We start from the raw sequence: 24,425 nt of genomic DNA, 5'->3' as shown, positions 1-24,425 counted from the left end.
AAGCTGCTACACCAAGGGTGAGATGGTTGAGGCAACTTGGATATGAAATGAATTTAGATGATGCCTCTGTAGCTATTACTACATTAATTGCACAAGAGATAGATAAAATTGTAAAGATATTTGGAAACTATGAAATGGTAAAGTCCAAAATTGTACCATGGAATTGAAGATTGCCTCTGCTATGAAGAAAAGGAGAAGATGGTGAAGAAATTGAAAGCCAAATTTGGAGAGGGTGCCAAGCAGGAGGAAGAAGAAGAAGAAGAAGAAGAGGATGAAGAGGAAGAAGAAACCCAAGCACAAGCACCTCTTGCACTAACTTAGGGTATGGGAGAAGACCAAGAAGAGGACAAGACTGAGGGTGCCAAGGGAGAAAAAGCCAAGGAAGCACCTACTCGTGCCGAGCCAAAGAAGATTAAGGCTAAGGTCCAACCAGTGACTAAAGCTAAGAAGGTAGCCAAGCCAAGTCAGCCCAAGCCCACTGCACCTACTACAAGGGATAGTACACGTGCAATAGCAAAAAAGGCCAAAGAAAAGACCAAACCAATAGAGCAAGGAGGCCAAGAGAAGAAAAGGCCAAGAAGGAAATATATAGCACAAGCCAAGTTTGATGAAGAGAATAAAAAATCAAATGACAACAACCAATTTAAGGTGGTGAGTCACAATCCTCTTTCAAACTTAGAAAATTTATGTGAAAATGTAAAGAATAGTGTAGATCTATTAGGATTTACACATATACATTTTGATAAATTGGGTAAAGTAGAGAAGAATCAAGTGGAGGAGACCATATATGCCATGATGGCAAAATTCAAAACTACTCTACTAGAACTTTCCAACTCAATGCCTAAGAATCTATATGGTAGAGTTGAGTAGAAATGACATTATTGTCTGGACTAGAGAGACAAATTAGAGAAACTTCTCTAGCACAAGTGATTCCTGAACTGACTAAGGCATACATTTCTATGGTTTTGAAGAAGTATGTAGTTAGGTTTGTACCTAAATACAAGCCTTTAGCATTTTGCAAAATAACATTGACGATGTAGTTAAGAAGACCACTCAAATGTGGAAAGTCATTTATGGGTTGACTACAACAAAGGAAGGTGAGGAAGAACCCATAAAGGTCAAGGATGATGAAGAAGATGATAAGAATGAAGGCACTATTGAGGGAGGAACAAACATGCATACAGATGACTAGGAAACATTTGAGGAAGAGCAACATGAAGAACAGAGTGTGCAAGACACACAATTGTTGAGTGTCAATCCCCAAAATGTCACAAATGAGAACACTAAAACAATATTTGTTAAGGATGTTTCTGATGTTGCAGCTCAAAACATCAATCCCCTAATAGAGGAATATCTCAAGAAGATATTAGATTAGTCTACACTATAGGCCAAACTTTGTGACAATCCTATACTGGTCAGTTTAGATGAACTACAGAAGACAATGACTGATATTGCAAGGGAAAAGGTGAATCCACAAGAACCACCTTTTATCATACCTCTAGTCACTAATATACAACCTTCGGTCCAAATATCAGAAGATACATCTAACAAGGTTGATAAAATTGCTAAGGTTGATACAATAGAGAAGAGCACAGTGGAAACACAAGTTGCTACTATAGAACAACAAGAAACAGGTCAGATAGACTTATCTACACCTACAACACAAGATCAAGGTGCTAGTCAAGTCATTGTGGTAGAATAGGGCAAGCCTGAAGAGAGTGAGATGACATCACAACTGAAGGAGAAAATTGTTATTCAAGACCTGGTAACATTACCAGTATCTAGCACTCCATCAAGTCATACTCTTCAAAAGCTGAGCACGGATGCTACTCCATTACAGATCTCAGTGCTAAGCCTGAGTTCATCAAAGGTTGAAGAAGTAATTCAATATGGAGATGTGATCCTTGATGAAGAAATAATTTTTCCCAAGTATGATTATGATACAATGACTATAGAACAAATGGGCATATTGTAACAAGCCTTAGCAAGGAAGAAGCATCAAGAAATGCTTAGAAGGGAGCACAAGCATAAGCAGGCACTACAAGATATTAAAGATATCTTTTTAGATGCATTTATTGTACCAAATCCTGATGAGACCAAGCCACTCATGGAACAACTGACAAATATAGTGGAGAACGCCAGTAATGAAGACCTAGATACTAATGCTAAATTGTTAGAATGGTCTGAAAAGAAGTTTCAAAGTAAAGTCAATGGGAAAATATCAAGTGATGTAGCACTGACACAAGTTACATTGGCAACTAAGGTTGAGGATGTGAAGAAGGTACTTGAGAACACATTCTCATTGTACACTAAATTGTGCAATCCATCACTCTTCACCCAAGAGACCAAAAGTCACATTTTGAGTCTAGAGAGCCAAATTACTACATCAGGTGCAAAACTACCAATGAATCCAACTCAAAGTGAGAAGCACTTGAGGGCATTGCTTCAAACCTAGAGTTAGTTAGTTGTATTGACAGTAGATGAGGCCAACATAAGGGCCAAACTGACTAGCATCCAGGCCACTCTCACTCCCCATATGGAAATTTTGCACGAGGAGCTAGGCTATGCTGAAACCTTAATGAAGAAAGATGCCAATATTTCTACTCTAGATGGTCTAGTTCACCTTGTTGCCGAGCTGGCAATCCAAATCAAGTCATTGGATTTAGCATGTGAGAACTGGGATGTAGCTCTCAAGATGATATTAGATGTCCATAAATATTTTTTGGACAAACACACAATACGTGTATAACCCATTGACATAAGTGTCAAAAAGGGGGAGAATAATGAGAGAATGGGGGAGAAATATTTTGTTTGGGGGAGAATAAGAATTTTGAGAGAGACAAAGTAAAGATAGATCAAGCTAAGGGGAGCAAGAACAAAACAGAGCATGAAGTCAAAGTGTATTAGTAGAGACACATTTACTCAGTAGGAGTACAAAATTTTGGTTAAAGAATAGACGTATTAACTCATAGGGAGTTATCAACTTTTGAGGTATAACAATTTGTTACAAAATTTTGATATTTTGAAGTTTTGTATATAAGTCGAGTTAAGATATGTTATGCTCGTGAGGTTAAGGATGTTAATGTATACTCAAGTGTTTTTGACACTCATGTCAAAGGGGGAGATTGTTGATCTCAGATTGGCTTTGACAAGTGAATGTCAACACACTTAAGTTATTTACTTAGTTCATGCCAAACAAGTAGTACATGCCAAGCACAACATGTATATATTAGACCATGTTGAGTTCACAATAAGTGTCGAGCCACTCATGTGTTGAGTCACTCAAGTGCCAAGCAGACAGTATATGCCAAGTGGTATAAGAGCTGAGTAAACAATGGATGTCGAGCAATACAGATGTCGAGTCATAGTAGAAAGATCAGTGTATGCCAAGCATCAAAGAATTCAAGTGTCAAGTGAGACAGTTTTGACATATTTGTTTGTAATGGCACAAACAACTATGTAAACCATTTTTGAGTTGACATAAGGATGAATTATGATATTTTGGAGATAAGGACGAACCTTAAGTTGGATTCCCAATGCAATTACATGGAGCGAATTAGAAAATGGGAAGGATTAAGCAAGAAAATGGATGAATCTCAATTGTAGATTCATACCTAACCCTAAGTCACCAAAGTCTTCTTAAGGAGGACAAACCCTAAACTCTCTATGAGCATAGAAGGAGCAAAGAGAATAGTTTGCATGCACAAATAGAGTATTCATGGTGGCTTAGCAGTTATAAAGTGAAACTACATGTTGCAAAATTAGTTAGAGCATAACAGAGGAAAGAGAAGAGAGTAGAGCAAAGAGACATCTAATCAAGAATGATCAAGAAGACAATGTTTAGAGGTGATTTGTTATCAAGAAATCAAGTGCTAACCACAGGAACAATGCTGAGACATTCTAACAGGTGATTTTAGTCAAAATCTATTAACAGAGTAGTCCTAACAGGTTGTATGAAATCCTTTAACAGGGTGCTTACTTAGTTGTGAGTTAAAGTCCTTTAGCAAGACACACTTCTAATAGGGTATTGAAATCCTCTAACAAGGTGAGACCTAATAGCCTTTGTAAGCCTTTAACAGGGCAGACCTTTCATAGGGTAGATCATGTTTCATGATCAAAATATTGTAACCTTCATTGGATACACTTTATTACTATAGTAGTGAAGATTTGTGGGTGTCATCTCCACCCCAGTTTTACCTTCTCACTTGGAAGGTTTCTAGGTAATCATATATGGTGTTATGTGTGTGATTGCTTATATATTTTACATGATTTAGATGTATGTGCTTTACTTGTTATTTCAATTTACTCATTGAATGCATAAGATGGATATGTGGTGAAAGTTTTATGGGTCCAAGTTTAAAGTACTGATTCAACTCCCCCTCCCCCTCAAAATTTTACCTTTCCTATTCTAATTCCAACACCGTGCTCTATCATGCTCCCCTTTCTCATATCTAGATTGAAAAAAGATCCAAATATGAGGTATAGCCATCTTTATATGTATTCTACACAACCAATAGAACATGTGAGCATTCTTGAATTGACCTATGCAATTATCTAACCAAATGAGATGTCTATCTATAGCAATATCATAATCTAGTAAGAATTCAAAAAAATTCTCAAAATAATGTTGGAATAACTCATGAGAGTGAGATCTATCATCACTCATATAAAAGTGGTACTCTCTTATTATCTTTTAGTTATCGTTCGTACTATCAAGGGCATGTCTATATGTTATGTGGACAAAAACAACAATCTAAATGGAGTTGCAATATTCATATTATGTGTCATTTTGGGGTTGGAATGTATAGTTCTTTGCAAATTCAACAACTCATATAATAGTGTCAATGGGGAAAGTGTCCTTACATATTGTTAATTGTTGATCCAACCATTGAGACCAATGACTATGTGTTGCATACTTGTAAAAATGATTTTCCTTGAAATATGAAATAAAATCAGCCACACACATTTGTTTTGCAACCAACTCGCATCTAGAGCCTTCACCTCCATTCTTCAATGTGTATTTTACTGTTACATAAACCTTCTTTGAAACTAACATCTTTCCAATATCTTCTTTGCACCCCTCATGGAAACATGTCATAAATTTTGATAAACTGCCAAATTGTGAGCACTTCTCATTTAAGAAATTATTTCTATAAAAGAAACAACCATCATCTCTAGGACATAAGAATTGATCTAGTGATGATCTTGATGATTTTGGAAGTCAAGTAGCACCACAAATTTCCAACATTTCATTAGTATGCAAAGCGGAATGGATGGAGTGTAATACTTTGTGGTGCATAGAAAAATCCATATGATATTTGCAACGACATGTATTTTGAATATTAAGAGGCACACAATAAAATGGCTTCATTGATTCAAAATCCCTTTGTGATATATGTAATGTTGGATAAGTCTCACAAAATTGTTTTGGGTCCGCAATATTCTTTGAAAAGCCTAGTCCCATAAGTTAGTTGTTGTTCCTTTCATACCAAGCTCAAGGATCATGTTTAACTTTGTATATGGCTTTCTTCAATTTGCATACATGTGAGGTTGCATTATGAACCAAAAAATTAGTAGGTTGTTCGAAATAGACCTTTTCTTTGATAGTCCAATTTAAGAATGCAGTTTTCACATCCATTTGTTGTATATTCCATCCTTTAGCTATTGCAATTGTCTCTTCATAATAAATACCTTCATTTTGAGACAACCCTCTAGCAACAAAATGTGCTTTGTGTTTCTCTATACTGTCATCTACAACATGTTTAATTTTGAAGATTCATTTGGAAGAGACAACATATTTCTCTTTAGGCCTAGGTACTATGTCCCATATCTCATTTTTTGAAATGGATCGATACTCTTCTCTCATGGAATCTTTCCATACTTGGTGTTTGAGAGTTTATGTTACACTAGTAGGTTCTAATTTTATGATTTTACACATTAAGGCCACATAGCTTGAGAATTTGTTAGGCCTTTTACTTTCTCTAAAGGTTCCTTTGGGTGTTGTAAAGTTTTCAGCTTCCTCAATATTTTTTCTAGCCCAAAGTGGTTTTTTCGTGTTAGTATTTTTTATTTTCCTCTTGATGTTGTCTCTAATTCTTGAGATTAGTTTGGTTTTCATTTGAGGTTTCTTCTAGGTACTCCCTTTGAAACTCAGGAGTAATCTCTTCCTGCATGTTTGTGGGTGAATCATGAATTTGTAACTCATTTAAGCTCTTCGCCCTTTTGAAGGCAATGTCTTCCTCAAAGATGAAATTTGTACTCAATTTTACTTTTCTTTTTCCATGTATGTATATTCCGTAGGATTTTGAGGTTTCACTATAGCCTACAAAAATTCATTTCCTCCCAAAAGGTTATAATTTTGACCTCTTCTCTTTGGGAACGTGAATATACACAAGATAATCAAATATCCTTAGATGGTTTATGTCAATTTTTTATGTTGGTAAAAGCCTCTTCAAGTGTTTTGTTATCAAGGTGTGAATGGGGGCATATATTTTGGATGTAACCAGTTGTTCTAGATGCTTCTGCCAAAAATGTGGTATCTAGGTTTGGGTTATACATCATTGATTTTGCGGCCTCCACAATAATTTTATTTTTCCTCTCAACTACCCTATTTTGTTGAGGATTATAGGGTATAGTAAAATCTCTCTTAATCCCGGCATTAACCCAAAATTCATTAAATATTTTTGAAGTGTATTCTTTCCCACTGTCTATTCTCAATTTTTTAATTTTCTTTCCATAAGAGTTTTCTATTAGGGCTTTGAACTATTTGGACCTTTTAAGGATCTCTTCTAACTCTTTAGACTTAAGGAAGTAGATCCAAGTCTTTCTGAAGAAATCATCCATAAAATTTGCATAATAGAGGGAACCTCCCATGGAAGGGGTAGACATGGGTCCACATAAGTCATAGTGGACTAATTTCAGTAAATGTTTCATTTTCTCAAACTATTTTTAAAATATCCCTTAGTGTTTTTTTTCCTAAGGCACACCCTTTTCATGTCCTACTATGAGTTGGATTAGTTTGGGAAATCTTGTTACCAATTTTTCCATGGAGGCTAGGGCACGAAAGTGAATATGCCCTAATCTTTGGTGCCATATCTCATTGGACTCAGGAGTTTCATGAATGAGTGCTTGTTTTGACTTAATGCAGATTTTGTATAGGTATATGTGTCTTATACCTATGCCTTTAGCCTTCTTATATGTAGAGTTCTTTGGCAATGCTAGAACTTTACCATCCATGAAGGTGACCCTATATCCATTATCTTCAAGGGCGGATATTGATACTAGATTTCTCTTAATTCCAAGTATAAAATAATACATCTTTTAGTTGGATAGTGATGCATGATTCCAATTTGATGGTACAAGTTCCCAACCCTTTTACAAGATGTGCATAATCATCGCCAATAGTTAACTCGTGGTCATTTTCTTCCACCATGGTCTCTAGATGTTCTCAGTTACCAGTAATATGTCTTGATGGCCCACTATCAATCACCCATATGTTGAATTTGTTTGATACATAATTTGATAGTGCCAAGTGGAATTAGAACTTCTCAAAATCATCTTCCGTATTTGTTTTTCCAACTTTAGAAAAGAATGCATGTTTCTTTGTCCTATAAGAGAATTTGACAGCTAGTGTCCACATTGAACTTGAGAAACATCTTTCCTCTACTTGGATGAACCCTTTCCCTAAAATATTCTTTATTTATATTGAAGTTCTTCTTCATACCTTTCTTATGAGAGTTTTTTTTTAGCACATGAATATCCTCATGTATAGGTTTTTATTTATTTCCTTTTGACATATGTCTAGCTTCTTCTTGTAGGCAGATAGATCTTAACCTATCCAATTTTGGATGTTTTGATCTTGTACTTATGCCTTGTATAAATGACTCCCATGTATTTGGTAGGCCACCTAAAGCTATTAGCGATAACTCTTTGCTATCAATTTCCTACCCAATAATTGATAGTTGGTCTTGTAGCTCTAGTATTCTCATGAAGAATGCATTGATGGATTCTCCTTTGTTCATCCTTATGTGATTTGTTTGTCTCTTTAGTGCAAGAATTATGCTACTGTTATTTCTTACGAATGTGTTCTCAGTGGATTTGAACATAAGGTATGCAATTTCCTTTTTTTCCAATATAGGTACTATGTGGTCCCTAACTACATCTACTATTAATTTCATGGCCTTTTCATAAATTTCAATCCATTGAGATTTTTCTGGTTCATGCTCAGTTTATGTCTTTTTTTCTTTTACAAATGAATCTAACTAGTTATCTTTTAGTATCATCATGATTCTCAACTTCCATGATGTGAAGTAGTTTGCACCTTCAAGGCGATCCTCAATTTTGATTGTGCTTGACATTTTGATGAATGGAATGTGACAACAATATTAAGGTGAGTAATCAGATCTCTCAAGTTTAATTGGGATCTTTCATAACAAAGCTCTGATGCCATGTGAATGTAAATTAAACTTCTAATTGGACTAGTATAGTTTTAATAATTTACAGATTTGAATGCTTTGATTTTCTTTATTGTAGGTTATGATCAGACTTAATATGCTTGAAGGAATCGATTTAGTGTACTATATGAAATATTGATGCAAATGAGAGAATGCAATTTTGTCTACAGGTCTATGGATGTTGAAGTTCTAATGAGAGAGAATTGATTGATTTCTATATCTCTCTTCGTTTGAACAACTAGGTATCAATATGGCCTCAAAGATGCATGTCATAAGAGGACATGTCTCATGTCCACTCATGAAATGACTTTATATTTAACAACTACAAAATGTGATCCTTAATATGGTTTGTTAATACATTTCCAAATATAATTTCTGCCAAATCATCAATGTGCTAGAGCTATATAGATCATTTGCATGATCCATAAAGAGACTCAACAATAGCATGTATGATCATGATTTAATTTTCTTTATAAACTCATACGATCATATTTGATCTATATTAAGAGAGGATAGATATAATAAAAATCTCTTAGTATGGATTTCACAATGCATAGAGTTTTGATTTTGATATGAGGGTGATAGTATTATCTTTAAGGGTTTGTATGAAATTCATCACCCTAATATCTGACTGAAGCTACTATGTCTCAACAATATATCTGTATATATGTATATATGTATATGTATGTATGTATATGTATATATACATATTTATATGTATATATATATACATGTATATATATACATGTATACATATACGCATATAGATATATATACATGTGTGTGTGAGAGAGAGAGAGAGAATATTGTCACTGTAGTTAGTTAAAGCACAAAAATGATATTGTAACCCTCACCCTATCTATTTTTTAAATTAAGATTGTAATCATAATCCTAGCCATAATTATAATTAGCCGATAGGCTATTATAGGTGGACATTTTGTCCAAACCTGCCTGTTCAAGTAAACCAGATACCATTTGTGGTTTTATCTATTGAAAATTGTGGATCAATGGATATCTTGTTTCAATCATGATTGCCAACCATATTTATTATGCATATCTATTCAATCTTGTTCACCCACCATATTTATTTCAAGATTTTACATATGCATATCTTTATATATATCAAGAGATCTTCAACATATCTATAAGATTTAAAAATTAATTCATTGTGGATGTTTCTATAAATATCTTTAACTCAAATACAATCAGATGAAATCTTTCATAGATATGAATAGGGAGAAATACGAAATATGCAATCAAAACAAATCTTTATGCTCATTTCTTTTTCATGCGATTTATAGAGGAGGATGTTTGTGGTCACAGAGAGGATTATGTGAAGACCAAATTTCTCATAATGGTTGTGGCTATTATCTACCAGTGTAGTTGGGATGTCTTTATCGCCCAAGAGGATCCAGAAGAGGGAAACAATCCATAAGCATTTAGAATTTAGCTTATTGTTTATTTTCTAGAAAGGGGTGGCAGCGCAGAGGGCTGAAGTGCAATGCAGGCATGGGCAGCATAAAGCCAAGAAGCCAAAACAGGATAGCACCAGCTCCTGTCAAGAGATTTCCCTTCACCGCAAGCCTCTTTCACTCCTCCGAACAACTCCTCTAAAAGATCTAATCTATAGGTCTCCTTATGCGGTTGCTCCAACACGGGCAGTGTAGGGATGGTACTTGAAGCATCAGGTGCCATTAATGGCGACTCTGATCTCATGAAAACTTTATTAATCTTAAAAGTATGAAATGAAAAGGCTCTCAAATCTGCCAAAGAAAATAGTTAAACCAGCATGCACTCACCAATCCACTAGGAGGGATACCATGTTTGTTGCTCTCACATGGTTTTTCTTGCTACTCTCTTCTCACCAGAGTGTAGAGGAAGTCATCCGCACTGAAATCCTACACATCTTAGGTAAGAGATCGCAACCCTGTTCGTTTTCTATTTTTTCCCTCACTCTTTGAAAAAATAATTTAAATTGAATTTTGATGAATGTGCAGGGTTAAAAACTGTGTGGGTTTACCGGGAAGGAAGAAAACATGGAGAGGGAAGATATAAAGACATTGGTGAAGAAGTGGAGGGAAATCTACAATGATGAATCTCTTGAGTTGAGATCAAATGAAAGAAATGCATGTGAGGGGAAGAGAAGATATGAAGCAGAACAGGGCACTCCTTAGGCTTTGTGTAGTGAAATGCCTAATGCCTAAGAAAAAAATGTCTCATGCAGTCGTGAGAATTAACAAAATATGGAAATTATAATATGCCATGATGAACTTGTAAATAGAAAGGCAATAGTAGTAGCCCCTATTTTACTCAAAAAAATTTCCTACTGACAGGAAAAAACAAAAAACAAATTGATTTGAGTTTTTTGGGGAAAAGGATGTGCACAGTTGTCTATTCTTTCTTCCTCAATAATAATTCATGAAATTTTACTGTAATTTTTCATAAATAGTACATTGATCCTTTAGCCCATTCAATCAGATCATGTAACTTCTGAAGTTGTTTTGTAATTTCACCATGATTGTCATAGGAGCTCGATAGTTTCACATTTGTAGGTTCAAATGTCTAATCGGCAATCTTCACATTTTTCATTTTATGTAGCATTGTTCTATAGTTTTCTTTCATGTGTATTTTTTCAGAACATCTGCTCGTGGATAACTAATCCTAAAATTTATGGATAGATTTGCTTAAGGATGTATTGGAGTCCATGTGTTTTCTCAAAAGATTCGCTTAAAACCACTCAACTCTGAAAATTTCAATAGGTTTCTTAAGGATATGCCCAAATCCTTTGGAGAAACATTACTTTCATGCTATCTCCTTCTACGTCTCATAATTCAATTTTTTTCATAAGCTTCCTTGTTGATTTGTGATGATAATCTTTCTCGAGAATGTTTCTATGTTTTTATAAATATTTGCATCAGGGATTCTGACTCTTAGAAGAAAGATATTAAATAATTGTTTGAGGGGGCGTGTTTCAATTCCTTGTTGAAAATGTTTCTTTCTTAAATTTTAGGCAAACATTTGTTTAAGGGCTCTCAAGCCTTTAAAGGATTACATAAACTTTCTAGAGCACGTGCTTCTAATCTTCTAGAGTGCATTAAATGCTTATGTTAAGGATTTGTCTAAGGATTGTTGCTTTTTGAAGTCCAAAAAACCTTGCTAGCTATGGTGTGACGATATCATTAGTTATTAAAATGACTAAAAAATATAGTTTGTGATTTGATCTTATATCATTGTCAGATCTTTAGATTTTTCGTTCTTTCCCATGTTTAGGGAAATTGCTTTCGCTTCATAAATATATTTATTGTCTAATGTCATATTTGTAAGGTGCAAGTGTATATAATATGATTGTTCACATAAATTATTTTATTAGACATTTAATCTAAATATATGAAAGGAAACTTAAGAGATACGAAAAATAATTAAACATGGTTAACTTGAAATAGTTAAATTTTGTTATTCTTAAATTAATATACTTTTATTATAGAATGAAAAGAAATTTAGAAGAGGCTTGGGAAATAATGAAGTTTAAGCCATTGTTAAGATATTGAGGAGATGTTTTAAGCCATTATTAAGATATTGAGGAGATGTTGCATATTATGTCATGAAGTGTATAGAGTATATATTTACTATTGATTGTACAAAGTGTGTCTTACTTTTGAATGTTGATTAGAAATATTCATACAACCTATGTGTATCTTAAGTAAACTTAAGTAAGTTTTGTGATTAGGATATAATGATAGACATGTTAGGTAAAATAGCATTTTGATGTCAACAATATATAAGAAAATAATCAAGCATTGTTTCATTGTATCTCTTTCAAACTAATGATATCATGAATTATTAATCCAAAAAATAATGACTTTAAAGGAATGAAAGTAACAATAAAACCAATTAAGTGCCTAATTTCTCAAGATATGTAAACATAATTTTCCAAGTAAATCTAAATCAAGAGTTGTTTTGAAAGAAGTGTGATTTAATGAAACACCTCAAAAAACTATTGTGAAACTATATACAACTAATCTAATTGCTAAAAGATAATTTAATATGTTATATGCCAAGGAATAAGATGATGGAAAGTAATATCAAATTTGAGGGAGATTATTTGGGATATTGTAGATACCATATGATTTCAATAATGAGCAATGCTAGAAGCTAGTTCTTGTTGATTAAATAATAAAAGAAAACCAAATCAACCATAAATAATAGAAATCTTCACAACAACAAATGCAAAGAAAGGGACTGCTAAAAGACCCACCATAAAGAAAAGCTATTATGATACACATTAATAGAGGATGTATAAAAAATGGTTACAAATCTCTGAAATTGAAAGAACTTCAAAACCATGAGTATGTTTCATTGCTCTTTTCAATTCTTAACCCTGAAAATGTCTCAAAGACTCATTTCTCTACATCGATTTTCTGATGTCTTTTGTGTTTGATCTTTTGAGGGTTGAATGCCTTTAACTCCATCTCAAGGCATCTTTTCTAGAAATTGTATCATATTGGTATTTTTCTATGACATTCATAATTTCACTCTCTTACACCTTGCTCTGTAGATATGGCATTTAAGCTTTTTCTCCTCTCATGTTGCATGGAAATTGTGAACATCCTTCCTTTGAGTACCCAAATCTTTGTGTTGCATGGTGAATATCATTAAGGCCCCAATCATATGCCCCAAAATCATGTGAATGTTTGGTATTTGAGATTAGTGGTCTATATCCAAGAATGGTTTTTCTTGTGTGCTTTGAGATGTGGACGATTGGTAATAGTATTGTGAGATGGGTGAAGAACGCGTTACAACTTTGCTGCAAATGTTGGATGATCCGCTTCTCCCCACTTTGTATTTCCATTGCGAAAGAGTGGAAATCTTATTATGTATTGGAGTGTTATCAGGCTGGAGATTTAGATTCACTTCCCTTGAAATAGAAAGTAGGTTTCTTTTCCGAAGAAATTGCCAAGTATTTTATGAGATTGCATAGACTCATATTATTATAAAACATGAATTGAGAATTGAATGTAGGATAATGTATAAAATATAGTTGTAATTCTACATTAATTTTTTATATTATTCCTTATGGTTTTATATATATTGTTGGTTTATTAGTGTCTTCATATTACTAGAAAAATATGAATTGCAAATTGATTGCGTAAAAGATCTTGTATTTTGATTTGCATTATCATCGTAACCTTTGATTTTGTTCTCTTTATATTTTTTGGCACAATTTGATTTGTTTCATCAGTATCATATTTTTATCATATTGAATTTTACATTGCTATTAACTACCATGTTCGTGTTCCAACAAGTGCTCTATTTTGTCAATACAACTAGTTTCATTATCTTGAAAAATATCTTGGTTAATGTCAAATCTTTTGTTGCATGCATAGGTGTCTTCCAAAGAAAAATAACTAGTGTTAAATGCCATAAAAAAAAATCACAATAAGGTATTCTTCACACAATATTATTGCTTGTCGATGTCTAAATCTACAATTCATTGACTCACTAAGAAAAAAGGTTTGGCATTCATAATTAGATATAAAGATATATCTCTAGTGTGCATATATGAATACAATAACAAACATAGTATGATGTATACAAATTAAAATGAATGATACATAGTAATATCATAGATTTGCAAGATGATAATTGTAATGCATGTGATGTCTCATTTATAGATATCAATTACATTCTTCCAGTTAAAATGCCCCCTTTAACTAAATATGCAATTACAATGATTAATTATGGGAACCTACAATTACAACCACACCTTGAAGTCGCAGACATTGTTGATTTGGGACCAAACCACAAAGTGATGCCTTGATACAAAATGGACCTCTTTGATGGAGTTTTTAAACAAAAAAACAACAATTCCAAAGAAACATAACGATTTTGTGGGCTTGGGAGAAATCATAAAGGGGCCATGGTGTTACTTAAGGGGTATAGTTACCCTACTATTTGCAAATCTATGAAGGTTCTTCTATAAGATTATCCAATAATGTCTACTTGTAATAACAAAATCAATTTTTGCTCCATTTTTTGTGATATGTTATGATATATAATACTTGAACTCAATATGCTCTTGTAGGTGATTTTTTGTTTCTAAAATAGACATCACTTGCTTGTGTCATCATATTATTGGTGAACCCATCTATTTATGCAAGGAACAAGGCCTAGAATTACATGTAATAGACTTAGGTTCTCAATCGAAAAATGTCCTTAAAAAGGAAGATGCTTCAAAACTCCCTTCCGAAACCATGAGGCCTAGGAAAACATCATCTTTAAAGAATAAAGAAATAAATCCTACTATTAATCCAATTAGAAACTTGAGTCAATATAAAACAAGGTGGCTTATAAAAGGGCGTATTACCATGAAAAAATAGATTCACTTTTTAAGACCCAAAATGGAGAAGGAAAAGTCTTCTCTTTTGATATTATAGATTGTGAGAAAATTGAGGTACACATCACTTGCTTCAACAAGATTGTAGATCTTTATTACTTGTATATCCAAGTGGGATATATATACCATCTAAGGTAATGTTGTTAAGACAACAAATAGGTTCTACAAAAAAGGTAATAGCCAGCTTTAAATTGTTTGGAAGACAATTCAAGGGTTTCTCTCATAGATGATGACCTTGCAATTCCAAGACATCAAAATTCTTTCACCCCTTTTGATGAAATTATGCATGCATAGAATGATTCCCTTGTTGACGTAATTGGAATAGTTATTTTTGTTGATCCATGTACCATAATACAGAGGTTGTGATGATACAAAAGTTCTTAGGAGTGTCAAATTGATGGATATGTCTTCATCTACTATAAATCTAACTTAATGGGGACCATCGACTCAGAAAGAGGGGACACGACTCCAATAAATGTACTATTTGCATGATGTTGTTGTCCTTGCAGTTAAATTTGGAAAATCCACTGAATATAATGGAAAGGTCATAAGTACTTTGGCTAGTACTCAACTCTTCATAAACCCACACATATGAGAGGCAACAAAACTAGGGTTATGGATTGATCTATATGGGAAGGATATTTTATCACTATCGACACAAGCTATAGATGTGCCCCTACAAATCTAAAGGAAAACAATAGCTGAAATTGAGGAACAATCTATGAATGTCTCCCAACCTTTTCACTACATTGTAAAGAAAACAATTCAATTTATAAAAACAAATTTAGTTTACTATCCATCTTGCCCCCCTCGCTCGAATGGTAAAAAATGTAAAAAGAAGGTTGTTCAAAATGTTGATGAAACATGGACTTGTGCAAAGTGCAAAGACACATTTGCAGATTGTATTTATAGGTACATATTTCAACTAAAGCTAGTGGATCATACATGCACACTTTGGGTTGTTTCTTTTAATGAACTTGCTACCTACCTTCTAGGTATGTCCGCACATGAATTATATATACTCCAATTCAATGAAGATGCAAAAATTAATGAAGAGGTGGTAATCAAGAAAGGATGTTTGAAACAATTCCTCTTCACTATCTTAGTTGTATATTACTCAAGTGCCACTCAAGGTTGCTTGAAGTTGACGATCACCAATGTTGATGTTATTTTCAAGTATATTAAAAATACTATATATTTGGTGTAATTAAAGGTTTACGCTTGCATTTAGACAAAATGCTTCCTTAGTCAAGAAAATTGATGGTATAAAAAACAAGAGTGCTTAAATATACCTTTTCTCTTCATCTCTAATACTACAAGTACATAATCATACTTCCATCATTATGGCTATCTACACCCATGTTAAAAAGTAATATATTTTTGGCAAATTTAAATTTGTGTGCTTGCATATAGTTGGGATACATAATAAAAAATGCTAAAATTAATTGATCGTCATGTTGTACTTAGTATTGCAACAAAAGCACACCTTCAACCAAACCCCAATATTGATGTTGATCAACTTCCTAAAGAACTCTTGATATGTAAAGGCCAACAAACAATGTTAACGACAAACATTTGGATTCAAACATGCCTGGTAAATGGATCACTTGGGGAGGTGGTAGACATTTTGTATACATCAGGTTGTAAACCCACAGAACTACCTCTGTATGTGGTTGTTAGGTTTAATAATTACAGTGGTCCACCTTGGGACCAAGATGACCCAAAAAGTTTATCTATTACACCTTTAACCACTACTTATGTTGATATTGTTTAAATATTTTTTCTTCTAAATGATATATAGGGACCCATAGGGTAATTAGTAATGATAAGCTTCTAATAAATTAAGATCATGGAACTAAATTGGATTTGAATATTAAGATCAAGAATTGTCAGAAATAGTGATAGACTATAATATGAGAATTGTAGTGAGCTTGAAAACCCACCCAATTGAACTAAAAGGTACTCCCTTCAAGATGGTTGACTAATCGAGGATAGTCCTATGGAACATGGGGGGTCTTTGCAAAGGATTATGAATCTCAACTTGAAAGGTAGTTTCAAGAAGGGAGGTTGAATAATAGAGGTTCATTCCTCATGACATAGGAGATCCTCCAAGAGGGTTAGAAATCTCGATTGAATGAATCCTTAAGGACGCATAGAAATGTTGGCATTGCTAGAGATCAATTACTATAATTGAATTTAATAGTCTATGTTGCTCATAATTTCTATAGGCAATCTTGTCTTTAGGAGTGGGGCATTATAGTGGTATTAGAGCATAATCCTACTATCCTATGGAACTTGTTAGTCAATGCATCATCACACCTTAAAGAATGATGGCAAGGGAACTAGCCCAAGAAATAAGGAAATTTATAGAACAAACTAATGAGACATTTGAAAGGATTGAAAACTTCATTAAGGTACTACTAGAAGCTATAGAAAAATTAAACACCAATACAAGAAATGTACCCACTACATGGAAAATCTCTATTAGTCTTTCAAGAAGAGATGAGAGATCTGAAAGAACTCCTTATTGATGAGTTTAGCTTCTAGGACCAGAACTTATTTTAAAAATAGGTAGTAGATTGTGAGAAGCTTTCACCCATCAACAAAACATGTGCTTTGGAGGTACATCTATAATTCTTGTTGGTGACTTAGCCCAACTGCCCCCTAACCTGGATAAACAAATCTATGTATCACACTCAAATTTCAAATACCTTTGGGAGCTATTCACAATGGTTAAATCACATTGACTACCATATTTTGTCAACAAGGTGACACTCAAATACAGATTGCTTTTTGTCACATGTTGCAAAACATGTGCAATGCAGAATCGAATGAACTTGATTGGGAATTACTAATGAAACATACAAACAAAATACTACGTGTTTTTGAACAAATTGCATTTGACTAGCCAATTCACCTTTACTCTAGAAACAATTTAGTTGGGCTACACAATAAAAAAAATGCTAAAATTACTTAATCTTCATGTTGCACTTGGTATTGCAACAAAAACACACTTTCAACCAAACCCCAATGTTGATGTCAATCAACTTCCAAAAGAACTCTTGCTATGTAAAGGCCAACGAACAATGTTAACGATAAACCTTTGGATTCAAACAAGCTTGGTAAATGGATCACTTGGGGAGATGGTAGATGTTTTGTATACATTAGGTTGTAAACTCCCAAAACTATCTCTATATGTGGTTGTGTGATTTGATAATTATAGTGGTCCACCTTGGGACCAAGATGACCTAAAAATTTCACTTATTATGCCTATAACCTTGGTTAATCGTAGAAAAATACCAGTATCCATGTCATGGGCACTCACAATACATAAATCCCAAGGACCAACACTTCAGAAAACAATAGTTGATATTGGTACAACAGAATGACGAGGTTTGACTTTTACAACTATATCAAGGGTTAAATCACTAGACAACCTTCGTATAGAGCCACCATTCTCCTTTGAACGATATTGTTAAATGAAAAATAATCCACATACCATTACCATAATAAAGGAAGAATCATGATTGCAACAACTCTCACTATAGAGCAAAGACGTACAAAGTATCATACTTTCGCTTAATGTATGTAATTCTATGTTAAATTCATTTATTTTTAACTTGTTTTTATTTAAGAAATTCAATATCATATTTCCCTAATGCACACAGTTGTTGTGTAACAGGTATGGTGCAAAGATGCTCCTTGTGGTGATGTGATGTGGTTTATACTTTCCCTTAATATATGTGACTCTATATATGTTTACTTCATTGATTTGTAAATGGGCTACATTTAAGCAATTCAATATCATCTTTCCCTAATGTATAAATTTGTTGTGTAATAGGTATGGTGAAATGATGCCCCTTGTAGTGATGCGATGCAATTTTCTCCGATTGATGCATATTAACATATATCCAATGTCAACTATTACTAATGGTGTTTACCATATTTATATTGTATTTAATATTTATTACATTGTGTTTATATTGAATGAAACTAATTATTATAATATTTATAAATTGGCTATGTCAATTTAACAATATTTAATTTATTTTTCTTTGTTTATATACCTTTCATATCATATTAAATGTTTGATAAAAATATATGTATAGGCTATCGACATACCCCTTGCTCCTTCAGGTGCAAGTGCTAGTAATAATCTTGGTACAAATTCCCAATTATTAGTATCCCTAAAACATGCAAATGTGTTAGTCATGTTTTGGAAATTAATTTTTCTTTTGTCCGTTATATTTTTTAATTGCTTAATGTAAAAAGGTTATAGTTTAATACTATCAATTGAGATCCCTTGGCCGGTCTAAAATTTTATTTTATTTTGCATTTAAGAAATAAAGAAAATTGTGTATGCCAAGATTTGTTATTTTGAAGGTTGTAGTGTCATCAAATGTATCCCAATACATTTACATGCTCTCCTAGCCTTCACCTTAATGTCCTTGTTTTTGTGCCCACTAATTTGATAGATCTTGTTCATCCTAAAGCCCAACTCTATGTACATAATATTCTTTTGGTTCCCTCGGCCTCTAATCTAGCCCTCTAGGACTAGAGTAGGATGCCTAGCACTCTAGTCCTAGTAGAATATGGTGCTAGGCTCCCTGATCCCAGCAAACTCGAATAGTAGGCACCATAGTCCTCCTAGACTAGTGTGCTAAGCGCCAATGTCCAATCAAAAAGGGCCCATTTTGTACTATTTCAATTGTTAAATTTTGATGAGTAGGAAAATATTATCCATGACAGCCTATTGCATGGTTCCACACATTTCCTTGAGGTTTAGTATAAAAGGAGCATCCCCTTCATTTGCATATCCACACATCACAAGTCCTCTATCTCATCAAGAATTGGGCTAGACTTCCAATGATTTCTAACATAGCAAAGGACATTCAAGCATTGAAGGAGAGCATGATTGAGTTCTTATGCTTTCTCCATGACTAGAAGCATACAAGAGTTCCTTTTATAGTATCAATTACATTTCATGAAGGCTTCAAGACGAGGGAAATTCATCGGAGAATTTATACCATTGTGAATCAACATCCTTTACTTCAAATTCATAGTTTTTACAAACATTATTTTGGAGGCAAATTTGAATCCTCCTAAGATCTAACTAATATTTTTTCTCCTTCATGTGTAGAATCATAAATCCATAGGTAAGTTGTTGCATATGTAGAAAAGGTGGACAAGAAGATTTAGATTCTAAAACAATGATGAGGACGCTTCCAACTTTCTCACATAGTACGTAGGTAGCAAATTAGTCTAGCATGTTTTTGGAGTTTTTTTCAAATGACGCATCAGTGCAACATGTTGGTTCTAAATCAATAGATAAGATCATTTGTCACTCTACCAAAACAATGGCTCTAAGTGAACTAGTCGCAACAATTTCAGCACAAATTTTGATGACGAGTTCCATTCTGACTCTCTTGTCCAAATTTGTGGCTCTATGTTTATTTTGATTGTTGCAAAATTGCCAAGTGTTATTGCATACCATAACAAATCAATAAGGAGAATGCATCATTCCAAAGTACTTTGTATGCAACTCTTGCCTACCTCCATTGGCTTAAAGTTGAATAAACTATCAATCCCCCTAATGCAAGCCAAGTAGAATAGGAGAAGGTTTGATATGTAGTTTGCATGATTAGATCACCTATCCTTCATTTCAAAGGTATGTGTGGTTGTGAATATTTCAATTTGTCTTGGTGGTGAGGACCCTACCCTAAATTACAACAATGGGTGCACTAAGGGCATTGCTCTCAAACCCCACGAGGCATGTTGACTTTGACCCTACTATCCCCAAACCCTTGCAAGAAGCCTCAAAATACAAATAATAATTGAGGATCTCTAAAAATATAAAATCAAGTTTGAATAACTCAAAACCCCCATACCATAACAAATCAATAAGGAGAATGCATCATTCCAAAGTACTTTGTATGCAACTCTTGCCTACCTCCATTGGCTTAAAGTTGAATAAACTATCAATCCCCCTAATGCAAGCCAAGTAGAATAGGAGAAGGTTTGATATGTAGTTTGCATGATTAGATCACCTACCCTTCATTTCAGAGGTATGTGTGGTTGTGAATATCTCAATTTAGGCTTGGTGGTGAGGACCCTACCCTAAATTACAACAATGGGTGCACTAAGGGCATTGCTCTCAAACCCCACGAGGCATGTTGACTTTGACCCTACTATCCCCAAACCCTTGCAAGAAGCCTCAAAATACAAATAATAATTGAGGATCTCTAAAAATATAAAATCAAGTTTGAATAACTCAAAACCCCCATACCATAACAAATCAATAAGGAGAATGCATCATTCCAAAGTACTTTGTATGCAACTCTTGCCTACCTCCATTGGCTTAAAGTTGAATAAACTATCAATCCCCCTAATGCAAGCCAAGTAGAATAGGAGAAGGTTTGATATGTAGTTTGCATGATTAGATCACCTACCCTTCATTTCAGAGGTATGTGTGGTTGTGAATATCTCAATTTAGGCTTGGTGGTGAGGACCCTACCCTAAATTACAACAATGGGTGCACTAAGGGCATTGCTCTCAAACCCCACGAGGCATGTTGACTTTGACCCTACTATCCCCAAACCCTTGCAAGAAGCCTCAAAATAAAAATAATAATTGAGGATCTCTAAAAATATAAAATCAAGTTTGAATAAATCAAAACCCCCAGTTTTGAGTGTAAAGGGGTATATCTAGTTTTCCTATATTTGCAAAACTTCACCCAAAGAATTCAAAGCATGAGATGAGTCCACAATTAAGGAATGAATATTTTATATTTGCGACCATAAGATGTTTTTGAAGATAAAGTCTATCTTCCAAAAGGTCCTTTGCAAAACTATCTTTTGCAATAAAAAAATCTAATATGAATTACACCATAGATCAAGAAGACATAATCAACCACCTTGAGCATTGCTAAATAAATTAACAATTGTTAAAGTATTAAATGGATTGTCACCATAAGATTTCAAGTAAAAATATTTTTACTCAACATACGAATACATATTTAAGATGAATAATTCACAAGCTTGAGTTCAAATGACAAACAAATTATTAGTTCGTGCTGTAAGGCAGGAGACTATAGTTTTTGTATGCCTTTTCCATATTAATTTAGTTTTCAGAATGGCAACAACTATAATTTATCCTAATCTAAAACCTGCTTTAAAACCTAATCTAATGAAAAGGGTTTTGGAGCCCCTTCAAAACCTGCTTTTACCTTAATCTAAAACTATAATTTATCCTAAAGTTTGTACCAATTTTCCTATTAAATTGTAACTCTTTATTTTTGTTTTTTTTTTTCCCATTGGATATGGGCTTTTTTTTCAGGCAATCTTATTCATTTTAGGTGAAGAAATCAGAAAAAAAAAATAGAATAACTTAAAACATTGACAACTGGCACTCTATAAACATTCCATTGAATATCACAACAATTCATGTGCACACCACCTATCTTTGCTATCTTTCTACATGTTGTGTAGGCTGCGAATGTGGTAATGCTGAAGAAAAAAAAAATTAGAAACATTCTATTGTTTTTTATAAATTTTCTTTGTTGTTTGTAATCTCCTCACATTTTGAATTTTCAGATTTTTTCCATTTACAAATGGTTGGTACTACTGTAAGCCACTTCTCTCTAGAGCAGAGACTTCTTTTTTACTTGGAAGATTTTTAATATGCCCTAATTATTTTGGCATGAGTTTATATATTTTTCCATTACTTGCATTCAAATTCTAGATCAATTTCATTTCACGTCTGCTCCAAGTTTTTGTTCATTTTTCTTCTTGAAGATATTGCTTACCCATCTCTTCAGAAAGTCAATTTTGATTGTTGGTTTCAAATTTAATTACATAAGCTAGTTTTGAAGGAACCAACTATCTAAGATTGGAGCCAAATGTTATGAAATTAAAAATCATCATTAATTTCCCTCTGAAGAGGATGCCTTCTTTGGTTTGTTTTTGTTTCATTGAGCTATGGACATGGCTAGCATTCCTTATTTCACAGCTCTCCCCACTTTTTAAATATGTTCATAGATTGAAGGTAATCTTTACTTATCTATATGCATAGAAGAAAATTTGAGTTATTTCCTGCCTCCTTCCTTGTATAAAGTCATCCTTATACAAAGTCATCCTTCATCTATTGTACAACTAGTATGGTGTTATTTGTGATCCCTCTGGTCACTTTGTCCATGTCCTCAATTTATCTCATAAGACATTTAGAAGTGGCAATTTCTCCTATGAAGAAGAATTTAGGTACATTCCCTCAATGTCTATGCTGCCCTTTTTTTAGTGGTTCTCCTTCTCAATGTCGCCCCTAATCCCAACGTAATAAAAAAGTATGCCAAAGACTTGTGGCCATAAAGAAACCCTAAAATCTAGTCTGCAGATTTCTTTCATTGATCTTATGATACTTCCACAATTAAATTTTATCACTCATGATTCTAGATTGGGTAGATGAATTGTTTTTCTAGTTCATATAAATTATTTTCCAATTTTTAGCCCATATCATATGATTTATTATCATAATTAAGAGATGAAACATAAACCTATAATATTTAATAACATAAATATACAATCAAAAAATGATGTAGGCTATATTTTCCACAATCAAGATTAATGTGAACAATTTCTGAATTTCATTATGTATTTTTTTATCAACATACTTTCCATGACCAATAGAGAAATGAATTATTAAAAAAGAAAACATTGATCAAGTGAAATTTTCCTATGCATTAAATATGTTCTATGTTCTAGAATCTTATGAGTCCTCGTGTTTCATTTTTTCAGCGAATTTATAGAGGCACACACTTATTGCATTGAGGAACTCACAAATGATATCGTAAAAGTAATATTTAAGATCTTTGGGGGTAAGCAATTGCTATGAATCACAATTTTTGGGGCCCCTTCGTGTGAACTACTGTGACTTGCCCAAGAAAGCAAGAGGTGGATTGGGAGCCTATACAAACCACAATTTTATTATAGTCATATGCCAAGATAACAGTGGTGGGATTGAGATCAAGGCCAAAGCAAGCAAGTGGGTGGGGTTGAAGACTCATCACAACTCCTTTGTAGCTTTTGACAGGTGATTCCATTAAGACATGGAGCAATACCCACATTCAGAGTGGAATGCACAGAGTCATGATAGACAAGAAATCCTCAGCATGTGTCACTACCGTAATTTTCCTTCTTCCCAAACAAAATAGTGATAGAGGCACTCATGAGTTTGTGGACTAGGAGAAACCTATACAAATTGTTTCCCTATGGGAAGCACAAAGCCTATTATAAAGAAATTAAGATGGTGATCTGAAGGTGAGACTGATTTCTTGCCATTTCAACTCTCAAGTAAGATTTATTTTTTAAATAGTCAGGTATGTTACTCTCATTGTCGTTCAGTAAGGAAAACCATGTTACTACATGTTTACCACTCATACATTCTAGTATGAACATACTTGTAGATGCCAGTTCTTACTAAAAAACATAGCTCATCATAGCTCGTCTCAAGAGGAAAAGTAAGAAAAGGCCACAACAAATTTTGCAACTAGTTTTCAGACAGTGAATTGAAGTTATTAAATCAAT

General features: G+C 33.7%; 1 pseudogene; it reads left to right on the top strand.

Annotated features, from left to right (window-relative positions):
- The first annotated feature begins 10,273 nt into the window (after positions 1 to 10,273).
- LOC149532729 (C4-beta,C20-epoxidase-like) lies at positions 10,274 to 24,156 on the top strand (annotated as a pseudogene).
- Positions 24,157 to 24,425: the final 269 nt, after the last annotated feature.

This window comes from Cupressus sempervirens, chromosome 10 (genome assembly GCF_028749045.1).
Source record: "Cupressus sempervirens isolate cs-2001-9-10 chromosome 10, ASM2874904v1, whole genome shotgun sequence".
Classification (NCBI taxonomy): Eukaryota; Viridiplantae; Streptophyta; class Pinopsida; order Cupressales; family Cupressaceae; genus Cupressus; species Cupressus sempervirens.
Note: the sequence above shows the minus strand (reverse complement) of the source record. Positions and strands in the feature narration are given on the sequence as shown.